The sequence below is a fragment of the Agrilus planipennis genome, unplaced genomic scaffold (assembly GCF_000699045.2).
Source record: "Agrilus planipennis isolate EAB-ADULT unplaced genomic scaffold, Apla_2.0 scaffold244, whole genome shotgun sequence".
In the NCBI taxonomy this organism is placed as follows: Eukaryota; Metazoa; Arthropoda; class Insecta; order Coleoptera; family Buprestidae; genus Agrilus; species Agrilus planipennis.
The window spans coordinates 202,150-215,035 of NW_020438980.1; the positions used below are offsets into that span (position 1 = coordinate 202,150).

The 12,886-nt window shown below is 32.2% G+C and overlaps 1 protein-coding gene across 4 annotated transcripts in view; it reads right to left on the minus strand.

The window, feature by feature from the left end:
- The window catches only part of LOC108739989 (talin-2), a 132,484-nt gene extending 121,873 nt beyond the window's left edge, over positions 1-10,611 (minus strand). For 3 of the 4 annotated variants that reach the window (XM_025975535.1, XM_025975532.1, XM_018474133.2), the window contains exon 1: positions 10,510-10,611. The gene's annotated coding sequence lies outside the window, so the exon portion shown is untranslated. The remainder of the gene's footprint in view (positions 1-10,509) is intronic. The other variant, XM_025975533.1, reaches the window with a different exon arrangement.
- Positions 10,612-12,886: the final 2,275 nt, after the last annotated feature.

Consider the following 12,886-nt stretch of genomic DNA (forward strand, 5'->3'; position numbering starts at 1 on the left):
TTTTTTGTTCACTCTTTCGTTTGTTCGCTTACTATTAGTCCAAGTACATTTAAGTCCGTTGATTTAATTTATTTGCAATCCGCTCACCGTTACAGTACCTTTTAATTTTATTATTGTAAAGTCCAGTTGCACTTATCCCGTCCAGAGATAACTACAGATTTTCTTAATTTTTTTCACTTATTCACTGAATCCGGCTCGAAGGACCAAAAAATGTTGCGTCTTAACCAATTGTTAAAACGCTGTATTAAAATACATATTGTAGTTCGACTTAATTTTTATTTTTTGTGCAAGTACAAAGTTTTTTCTTTTTTTTTTTTTACAAGTCAACTGTCCTTATTGGAGTTCAATTTTAGTCTCTTTTAAAACTTAAGTTAAAATGTATCCAGTACCGTCGCCACCCCTCACCCTCGGTTACTTAGTCAGGGTCACTTCATGACGGTACGGTGCGCTTTCTAAAAAACTACAACTTATAATTTATGACATGACCGATCACCCTCGGCATGCTGTTAAAAAATAGTCCCCTAAAAATTGTTCCTGCACTTTCTAAATTTACAATCTATTTACAGTTCTTTACAATTTCGAGATTTCTCTTTCTAAGAAAAGGTCTCAACAGTGGTAATTAGGGGTGAGTATTCCTTTTAATTTTTAATTAATATTTACCACAGTCTCCTCTTTCTAATTTTTATAATTAAAATGGAGTTTTAACATGTATTGCCTTCAACCATCACCCCAAGTTAATTTAGTCTATAAATCAAAATGTTATTTATGTGCTTATTTTTAACTTTTCAATCTCCGAGTATTGCAGTTTGACTTAAATGGTACCTCCATACTTGTTTTATTAAAGTAACACTTTATATGGGACACTACAAAAGTTGTAGGGATTAACAGTAAACTCGTCGAACTAACAAAATCTGTTAAGCGTGAGAAACAGATAAATCATACGAAGATCCGCAATAGTCCCAGTTTATCAGTTACTAGTTATCAGTTACTAGTATCAGTCTTATTAATTAAAGAATTAATTCTCGTAATAAAATTACTAATGCTACTTTTACCAAGCAACTTAAACAATATAAGAACAAAGGCTTTCACGGCCGGAATCCATAGTAGAATGCAGATTCGAGCTATAGGGCCGTGGTCTAAGTGAACGATTCCGTCCAGACGTTTCGTCAGCTACTGCGGCTGACATCTNACTTTGCCAATTTTATAAGAACAAAGGCTTTCACGGCCGGAATCCATAGTAGAATGCAGATTCGAGCTATAGGGCCGTGGTCTAAGTGAACGATTCCGTCCAGAATCCAGACGGAATCGTTCACTTAGACCACGGCCCTATAGCCCGAATCTGCATTCTACAACTTAAACAAGTTTATAAGTTTAGTTTTTTTTGCAAGGGATAAAGCTAAGGTTCCCAACTCTCCAGATTGCCCAGGAAACTCCGAGAATGATGTTCAATCGCACGAGCTCCCGGCCCCACAAGAATTTCTCCGGTTTTTTCTAACATAAAATTAGTTTTTATTAAAAAATAAATAAATTGCTTACAATGACGCGTGATGTCGCGCCCTGCGCTAGTTACATAGCCTATCGGTTTGAAGAAGCGTGAGACTACCAAGTACCGTGTCGGAGAAGGGGAATTATTTCAATTCTGATGAGCATACACGCTGCGCACGAAAGCCGAGAAGTGTGACATTATTAAGCAAATTCATTCTACTGCGCATAAAGAAAACTTTTTATGATTATCTGCCACACAATACCAGTGAATTATTCGTAGGTACCTAAAACATCTAAAAAATTCCTTTTTGTCATGTTACCGCGAAAAGCTCATTTTGCGTGCCATAAAATAGGGAAGATATGGACTTTTTTTAGCCGTTTTTCAATCGCGAGGCAATGAAATGAGCGCATGCGCTGTAGTTTATGGGCATACGCAGAAATCAGTTATTCAATGACAATGACTTCCTAAACTCTAAATCATTTACTCCAATTTCGCCAACTATCAATTTAATGACGCACAAACCAACAAACACAAACATGACAAAAAATAGTACACGTACCTCGGGAAGAAACAGGGTTATCTCAGTCTGCATGTTTGCCACCCGGGCTAAAGGCTAAAGAACAAGGTGTTAAAGCATTAAAATAGTTATTATATAAAAACAAAAACTGATTCAGCCTTTGCCAAACGTTTTACTGATGAAGGACGTGTATTAAAGATAATTTACAAATTTTGCACACATGTACTAAAAGGCAAAAATTAACCCTGTTAAAGAACTTTGAAATAAAACTAGAAGTAATTATAAATAATCGAGTCGAAGGTAATAACTACCACTTTTGAATTTATCAATAATTTGTAGTGCCTAGATACCTATCTAAATAATTCACGCTGATATTACCGTTAGTATGCTCATAAAGCCAATATTGTGACGAAACATGTTACAAAATAGAAGTTTGTGAAAATTATTTAAATGTTTTCTTAGTCATATGTAAACATAGATTTTCATCAACTAAAGGTCGAAAGTATTCAACATAAAAGTTCGTTTTACTATTTTGCATTTAACTAAAACTCGATATTTTCAACTTTTGCGTATAACTCGAAAACAAGAGGCGGCAGCAAGTTATTAAACACACCAATTTGTTTCAAAAAAGTGCAGCAGTTATTGAGCACACCAATTTCTTCCAAAAAAAGTAATCAAGATCGTATACAGGGTATCCCACCCCAGTTATTTTTAAAATTATCGAAGAAGTTAAAACGTATTCTTATGAATTTTTTTTCCGTAGAATCCAGTGGTGTAGTTAGCTTTTTTCCAGCACTATCCGATTTTTTAGTTATAATGCAAACATATTTGTCCCCTCGATCTCCGAATCTTTCAATTTTGGATTTTCTGTTTTAGGATTTCATGCAAAATAAAATCTAGAAATCGCGATGTAGCGGAGTTTCCAGCGGGCATTGATTTAATTTTTCGAAATTTGCAAATTCCTATGATGCTTTTAAACGATATTGAAGGAAAATGGTCATTTTCAAAACCACGTTTGACAACTGTTTGCTTCTTTCTTCTGTCTCTGTTTTGTTTTTTATAACTTAAGTTTTCACTAAGAAAGGTAATTATTGTTTTGTTTTGTGTAAAATTCAACAATTTTATCAGTTAAAATGCTGTAATAAATAATTAAATTGGGAATTAAAAAAGATATTTTGAATAAAATTCAATATCATTACGTCTCTAATATAATAACTGCATATTTACATGGATAAATTTTAGTAATAGCCTACTACTACCTAATAATTGCACACCAAAAAGTTTTAGAAAATTTTAATTTATTAGCCTCTATTTGAAAATAATTGTATGTAATTATATAGCTATTTTCGAAAAACCGAAAAGGAGTGATAGAAAAAAGCTGACTACGCCACTGGATTCTACGGAAAAAAATTTTACGTTTCAATTTTTTCGATTGGATTAATGTTATATATGGGGGCGCCACAAAAGTTATACTTTTAATTTAACCTTGTATCTCAATTAATTCCAACTAGTATGTCAAAAACCAAAAAGGATATGCAAATTCTGCTGGCGCAATCTTTATCATTAGCAACTATCTATCAATAAAAAATAGGGAGGTACCCCGCAAAATGGGAAACCGTGAACAGTTACTTAAATAATAACAAAAAAGTGAATTTTAAACAAAATACAAGTCTCATCTCGAGTCTTATCACCTGTCCTACGAAATTTAAGAAAGACGACCTTTACTTTAATATTACAAATGTTTGTGAGTTTATACGTTAATAAGCTTGGATGCAATGGGTAATTTCCGAAACTACTCACCTGATTTTAAAAAACCTCACCACTGTTTAGAATTAAAAATGGATCTTTAGGGTGGGTATAGGCTGTACATTCGTCTGTTAAAATAAAAAGGCTTTTTGTGGAGACTTAGTCTGGAATGTAAGTAGACGAAAAAACGGTAGAGCGAACTCTACCGTAATGAAAAGAAATATATTAATGATTTTTTCCGAAAACTGTTACAGCTTCAAAAAACACTTGTGATAGTTCGGGACGATAAATATCCATATATTAAGACAAGTTCTTCCCCTTTAACTCACTGTGAACTCGAAACTGTTAGCACCATTGCTTTGAGTAGTCGAAATTCACTTTTGTGAGCAATTTGTTTAATCACTTTCTTTGTGTTAAAAATTGTTTGAAAAATTAAATTTAAAGGAATTGTTTGTAAATAGGTATGCAACACATCGTACACTTCAGCATAAGAAATTGCTGATACTAACTACGTAATACTACTTTGCTCTGTGCTGACAGCACTCATAATTTCTTTTATATATAATATTAATTCATAAATTGATAAAAATTCCAAACAGGTGAAGCCACGGCACACAACTTGTACATGTTTAATTTCAATAAACTTCTATTTTTTTAAAATACAACCACCTAATGCAATATGTGTGACAACCCGTACTGGATTTTTTGAAATATGGCGAATAATTAAAAATTAATCAAATTCGCGTTACGTAATTTATTATGTACAGTCCCTTATTATTTGTTTCTCTTAACTCCTGCTTCTGTTTCTAATATGTCTCTAGCTAGCCCTTCATATCTCAGCCTCTCTCTCGCCATTTCCTATTGGCTTGCATAATGCCCCGTTCTCCTGCGGGATGACAAATTGATCGATATCCCGAAAATATTTCGGGTAAGATTAGGTTTAGAATGAAAGGGGGCGGAGGATGGAGTTACTTACTTGAATGATTTGTGAGATATCGATAGCACGTCCTCGTAGTTCTTAATTTTTCAAAACTAAAGAAAGTACGTAAAAACGTGGTTTTCACGCCCAACATATATTCTTCATCAGTATGACTAATTCTTTAGTTGGACATTTTAGTTCAGTAATGGGAGCGCTCAACATAATTCATTATTCTTATGCGAACTAGTTCGCTGTAATAGTTCGTTAAGGCGCTTTGGGTTCGAAGAAGATAGAGACCTCTTAATTTATGATTAAATAAAATAATGATAATAAAATAATTAAATAATAAAATAAAAATAGATTGTGAGAAAAACAAACAATACTGCCGATAACTTTCGGTTGCTTCAGGTTAGGAGGTATATCATGACTATCTTCCGCTATATTCACTGCGAGGCAGATAATTAAACTAACAAACTAATTTCTTATTTAGTTGCGTACTAGTTGTTGTAGTTCACACATAGGATCGCTCTGCCGAAACTAGTTCGTTCATGAACTAATAAGCCTAGTACAACATACTAAAATTTCAAAAAAAAAAAAAAACGGAAGAGGTATGTGCTAATCTCCACCATTACTCCTAAATATTTACTTCATTATGAGATAAGAAAAAATTAATTTCTTTAACCATCCAAACTAAATCTAACTTAGCTCTAGATACGTCAAGAGACCCACCTCTAAATACATAATTCAAATGTTTTACCAAAACAGAAAGCAATTTTATTCGAGCAAAACGGAAAAATATTGTAACCAAAATTTCAAGCAAATGTCTACACACTAAAATATTCTTTTTACTTTGGTAGCTATGTATGTACATCTATACATACACATAAATTTATAACACGTTCACACATTTTATTGTAGGCATTTTTTCTTTTTGTCACACGAGCGAAAATGAATAATTTGGTGAGCATATGGAATATACTAGGGTTTTCACGTAAAACGTTCATTAAAATTTTTGAACTTAAAGTACCACCAGAGATTTTCAAATGCGGCAAATATACGAAAAGGTAACGCTCCTTCTAATTAAAATATTTGCAATCGTCGGTCACTTCCGGTTTTATCGGAAGTTGACATCAACTAGCTTATGAGTGATCCTTTTTGGTCGATTTTGATTGTATCTGAAGAATTGGTAGTTTTCGAGATATTTCGATGTTTCTGAAAATTTTGAAAATTGCAATCGCATGCTAAATATAGGATTATTCCGCTAATTTGGAAACTGCCGTAACCGCTGATTGGTTATCTCGTACCTATCTCCATCTAGCGTTAAGGACTTAGTATCGTAAATATATAGTGAGTGTTGAAAATATAGCGTCAAACTTATAAAACTTCGAATACACTTAAGTTGCTTTTTTTGACGGTATACCCTGCATATTATCTCAATAATGAACGTAGAATTGAATTCTGCGTCGGTTGATATAAGAATTCCCTATACCTATCTGTAATAGTTTTTCAGTTATAAGAAATTTTTGAAAAAAGCCTACATTATTACGTTTTTAAATGCTTCATCATAGTAAGCAAACCTGTAAGATTTTTTATATTAGTTCCAACAGAGTTGAGGTTTCAAAATGGAAAACGCACAAAACAATAACGATATTCTACATTTATTTTACATTCATGGAGAATGTCAGCAAGTTGTAGAGAGAGCTTATCGTCTTTTCAACCAAGAGTATCCCAATCTGCCTCCGATGAACAAAAAACAGAATTCAAGCGAATAGAATCTCAGTTTGTACATTTCGGAATTGGAGCAAATAAATTTTACGAAAAGCCCGTCATTGAAGACGAGTATAACAAAGTTATTGTATTATGTAAATTCCATCCATATTCCTGTATTACTTTACAGACATTTAAAGGGGGGGATGGTATAAGATGGTATATCAATCGACACAGAATTGAATTCTACGTTCACTAATGAAATAATACCCTGACACATTTAAAACGGTACAATTCCAGATAGAGATGGGTACGAGATAGATCATCACCCAATATGACCACGGCAGTTTCAAAATTAGTTGAATAATCCGCTCTTTAGCATAGGCATGCAATTTTCAAAAATTTCAGAAAAATAGAAATATCTCGAAAACTACTAATTATTCATAGAAAGTTGTAGAATCAAAATCAACCTAAAAAGGTTCTCTGAATCTAAAAATGTCATAAAAATATAGCATTCCATTTAAAATAAGCTAGTTGATGTCGACCTCCGGTATAATCGGAAGTAACCGACGATTATGTTGAAGTGATGTCAATTAAAATGGATCCTAAGATTTCTTGTTTCTCTATGGGCTGTTCAAAGGGTTCAGTTCCGTTAGGCAACAAGTGCGTTTTTAAAATAAAAAAGGTTAAAGGATGACCATTTTAGGACTACTGATTTCAGTTATTAGGTACAAGAAATGAAAGGTACAGCAAATGGATGAGAAATTAGCGTTTCTTCATGGAAAATTATTAGAAAATATTTATATGAAGTAACTTCAAGGGTTGAACTTGGATGAAAATCTTGTGTGTATAAGTTAAACAAGGCTTCATACGAACTAAAACAGTCACTTTAGATCTAGAAATTATCCTTGTTTATATTTTAAATGTGAAATTAATTTTGAAATTTATTTATTATTATACGTTGATTAATAGCAATAATAGAGTTAAAATAAATAATTTAAAGAAGACTAATAAAAAAATTCGAAATGCAAGATTTGGGGGAATTAAGAAACTTTCTAGGTATAAAATTCAGATTTACCTCTGAAGGTATTTATTTAAGCCAAAAGGAGTATTTGAATAATGTACCAACCAAATTTAGAATGCAAGACTGCAGTGAAAATAAAATTTCAATGAGTTCTCATTTTCAAAGGTAAAGTGGTGAAACTAAGCCAGTTCGTGAATTGATTGGCTGTTTGATGTATGCAACACTAATTACTAGACCTGATTTATGTGCTTCAGTAAATTACTGTAGCAGATATCAAAATCAACCCACTAAAAAACTTTGGAATACCCTTAAAGGTATTCTAAGATATATAAAGGGAACCATTAACTTTATTAATTACTTTTTAATAATAAAATATCCGAAAAAATATGCTTTGCAGATTCTGATTAGGCGGGATATAAAATTGATAGGAAATCCACAACAGAATTTCTCTTTATTGTTTTTGGAGGAACAGTCTGTTGGAACACTAAAAATCAGGCTTCAGTATCTGTTTCCTCGACCGAGACTGAATACATTGCCTTAGCGGAATCAGCTTAGGAAGGAATCTGGATCCTAGGTCTTGTAAATGACCATAACACATTTCACGATTTACGAAGACAATCAAGACATTAATTTAACACATAAATTAGAACAAAAGCGATTAAAACACACTGACGTGAAATTTAATTTTATCACAGAATTGGTATTAAATAAGAAATTCCTTACAAAATACGTTCACACGACAAATTAAACGGCTGACATACTAATAAAAAAATTAAAACATAATTTGTTCGTAAAGCATAGATATGACTTAGGATTAACGGACAATTTAGAATGTTAAAATAATTTAAATGAGGGTGTTGCAGTGATGCCAATTAAAATGATTCTATGATTTCTTATGTTTCTGTATGGTCTTGTTCTTTTTATTTATAAAATAATCACTTGTAATCAGGGTTATTTCCATATAAAACCAACAGACGGCAATTATTTTAATTAGAAAGAGCGCCAGCTTGTAGTTCCAGTGGTACTTCAAGTTTAAAAACTTTTACTGAACTGGTTACGCGAAAAACCCTGTATTTGTTCAACTACGTCTGCCTGAAAATATCACTTGCTTTTCTGAAAAATGTCCTAAACTAGTTGAACTCTTAAATGACTGATCTCAGATGACTGAAGGTATTTTTCGAAAAATGATGCTCCCCTTTGATTGTTGCATGTAATAGATCCAATGTTTTTATAAATCCTTTTCAAAATTAACACAGAGGTATAACCTTAGCCAAAAAATATTATTTCACTTATTTTATATTTTGTTACAAAGGCGCAAGATGAATCTTTTTGGGTGAAGTTGGGTCACACTTTTTTTGACGAAACTTTGGTAATTTTGATTATAAAACATGATATAAAAATAATTCTTATGGTACTGTTTCGACATTTCAGAGCATTCCAGTGTAGCATTATTGACGACCGTCTACTCCGACCATTATGTTTTTTCAAACTTGAAAGGAGAATGATATTTAATACTAAATACTTTTGATAACACTTTGGATAATCTCTCAGATCTGAGAACAATGTGATTTATGTGAAACGAAGCACCACCTCATTAGCCAATAGGGGTTAGAAAGCATCTTAATCAGACATTTCCTCAATGATGGATTCACAAGAGACTTTCCATGGCCACCCCAAGAAGTCCTGATTACAACCCAATGGATTTCTATTTTCGAGGACATGAAATCCTTGGTGAATACCAATGAAATCCATTCACAAAATGAACTCTAGATAAAAATACAAATTCGGCTAATTCTATTAGAGAATACAATGTTTTCTTCAATGTAACGGTCCTTCACTAAAAGAATTAGAAAAAGCACAGAAGTAGAGGGAAGTCAGATAAAACAATGAATATGATTTTGTTATTTTTATTAACCTATTTGTTTATTATTCCACATTACAAGTTTTTCTACTACTTATTATTTGAAATTCCTTTCGGAGGTTCTGTAATGTTCAACTGCGTTTTTCAGAAAATGATTGAAATTATCAAGTTAAAACAATTTTGTATAAGAATGATGTTTATATTATGTATTATAATCAAAATTACCAAGGTTTCATCAAAAAAAGTATGACCCAATTTCATTCTCAAGGATCGCTCACCTGGTGCCCCCTGTAACAAAATGTAAAACAATAAGTGTAATATTTTTTGCCTCAAATTATACCTCTGTGTCAATTTTTTAAAATGATTTATGAAAATCTTGTGATATTACCAAAAAAACGAAAATAATGTCACCTGTAAGAGACTGTATCTTCTTCCACAGCATACATTAGTCTGCATAACTTGCACTTACTGTATATCCAAATACTAATTAAAACTCACCCTGTATATATAATATACTGTCAGTATATGTAGCTAAACAGGCTCTTACCTAGTTTTTTTTAACAGTTTTCATCACTTTCTTCCCACCTGCATAAATGAAAGTGTGTGGATAATAATCAATATGTCAACTAAAAACGTCTGTGGAATCAGTACCTACCTTCTAAGTATTTAATTTATATTCCAAGCTAATTGAGTTTTTTAGTTGTACAGATACAGCTGTAATAAGTAGTATTTACCTACTAATCATAAATTGATTTAAAATGCAGTACACCTACACGTTTCTGGAATTTTTTTATAGTTTATGTAAATACTACAAGAAATTTCACCTTTTAAATTATTATATATCTATATTCTGGGCATTAAAAAGTAGGTATTTTGCCTTCGTATCTAATATTTAAGGAATGTATTTATAGCACACGCACTTTTATGGATGTTTGAAGTTCATTCTGGATCAGTATTTATATATAAACAGCTATTGGTACATAATGGACAAGTTCCTATTTCAATACAAAGATGCACAATTAGAAAACATTTCCTGTAAATATTTAGATGCACTAATAGTCCTTTAGAATAATGTAAATATTAAGGTTTGAAATTGTATTTTTTTAAACTGAATATGATGCCAATATAAATCTGTGTACAATGTTTACGTTTACCAGTTTATTACAATGTTTAAATCTACAACTCATAAATGTAACAAGAAAACAGAAATCAAATTTATTATTTATTAGTATAAAATTGTTATGCTTACCTTCGATGGGGATTTCCTTAATTATAACAATCACATCAACTTCATTAAAGTATTTTAACTTTGACACACGCCCTACTATGTAGGATGATTGAACTGATTCTGATTAATTGGCTCGATCATCGCGTCCTCTGTCGGTGTATTTCGATTTAATCCAACAGTGGCGTAGCAGAAATATTTGTCTGAGAAATATGAACAATATTTGCCATTTAACTAACATGACTTATATTTTAAGCAATGGATTTAATAAATAAATTGGAAATATGTAGTTCAATCTTGATTAAGTATCAGAGTTGCAACTTATTGTCATTTATAAAAGATGTTTCCGAACAGCATTTTACATTCCTTACATGAACGCGACTTACCGATCAAATCCTGCTTCCTTAGTCAGAAGTCAGACGTGCATTAGACATGCGAATACAATCATAATACAATCTTGCTTTGAGGAGCAACCTTAAACAGAAACATGTACATGAGTGAATTAGACCGTTTCTAAGCGTAACCGATTAAAATCAATACGGGTAGGCAACACATTAGACCGTTTGGAGAAAAAGAACAATACGATAATGTCAGAAACCCATGTTTACGTGGAACACTCAATTTTAGTGTCATAATTGAAGTGTCGTAGTTGTGTTTAGGTTGCTAAGTGACATTTCAGTGTTAATAAAGAAATTTAATAAACGTGATTACTATTTTTCTTATAAAATATAATAATTAAGAAATTGTTAAATCTTATATGTGTATGATTGTACAAAACGATATATTAAAGGTTCTTACGATTAGAACCTTTTACACGGACCACTGAAAGGGCCGTGTGGCGATTACAGACGCTAACGTGTAGCAAAGCATTGTTGTTAATGTTACTTTTCACACGGGCGGCAGCGCTTCGAACGTTACTTGTGCTACGAATGCACTACTAAAATTAGAAACGCTTCTAACGTCAGAGCGTAGAAGAGCATTGTTTTAAAAGAAGTTGTTCACACGACTCACCAAACTAGGGTAAAACTCCCGAATCGCGGCTTTTTCGAAAATGCAACTTTTTTGCGGGAAATGACGTAATATGACCTAATTATGAAAAATTTACACAAAATAATCCGGGGGAGGGACTTTTTAACGCTTTTTTTGCAAATTAATATTTGTAGATCATACGTCAAAGTTCACACCTAATTTTTATAGTCGCCACCTCAATTTTCATTAATAATTCAACTCCTGTAGTACGGGTTTTAGTTAAAGAAAGTGTATTTGCAAGAAACTCATAAGAAAACGTCGAAGGAAAGGTGTTTTAATGTTTTTTTCGGTGCAAATAAGTGTTTTATAGGTGTATAACCTCAACAAATTCATAGTCATTTATCATACGTCATAGTCACGTACTAGTCTGCCGTTTCTTAGTTCGCCTCTACAGTTTAAGTTTCGTTCACTTAAAAGGTGATGTCCCCTGAGCAGTTGTTTTTAAAATAAATTTACAAATAGGTACAAACTGCTCCAATTTGTAGAAGGTGCAGGTATCATATATGTATAGGTTTGGAGATGTATATGTATTAGTGGTAAAACTTCCGAATCGCGGCTTTTTCGAAAATGCAACTTTTTTTTGCTGGAAATGACGTAAAATGGCCTAATTATGAAAAACTTACATGAAATAATCCGGGGGAGGACCTTTTTAACACTTTTTTTTGCAAATTAATATTTGTAGATCACACGTCAAACTTCAAACTTCATTTTCATAGTTGCCATCTCAATTTTCATTAATAATTCAACTCCTGTAGCACGGGTTTTAGTTAAAGAAGGTGTATTTATAAGAAACTCACAAGAAAACGTCGAAGGAAAGGTGTTTTAATGCTTTTTTCGGTGCAATTAAGTGTTTTATAGGTATATAACATTAAAAGTTTCATAGTCATTTATCATACGTCATAGTCACGTCTAGTCTGCCGTTTGTGAGTTCGCTTCTACAATTTAAGTTTCGTTCACTTAAGAGGTGATATCCACTGAGCAGTTGTTTTTAAAATAAATTTACAAATAGGTACAAACTGCTCCAATTTGTAGAAGGTGCAGGTATCATATATGTATAGGTTTGGAGATGTATATGTATTAGTGGTAAAACTTCCGAATCGCGGCTTTTTCGAAAATGCGACTTTTTTTTTGCTGGAAATGACGTAAAATGACCTACTTAGTAGCAATTTTGTAAAATTAATATTTCAAGAGTAAAGCAAAAATTATCACTGCGCTTTTATATGAATGATGTGGTACAAATAAGCAATTATATTGGTATTAAATATGATAGAAAATCAAATATGTTGTTAAATCAAAGGTCATATATAGAAACTAACAGAAAAATATAACATTATAAATAGAAAAACAAAAAAAATTCTAAGGCAATAGAAGT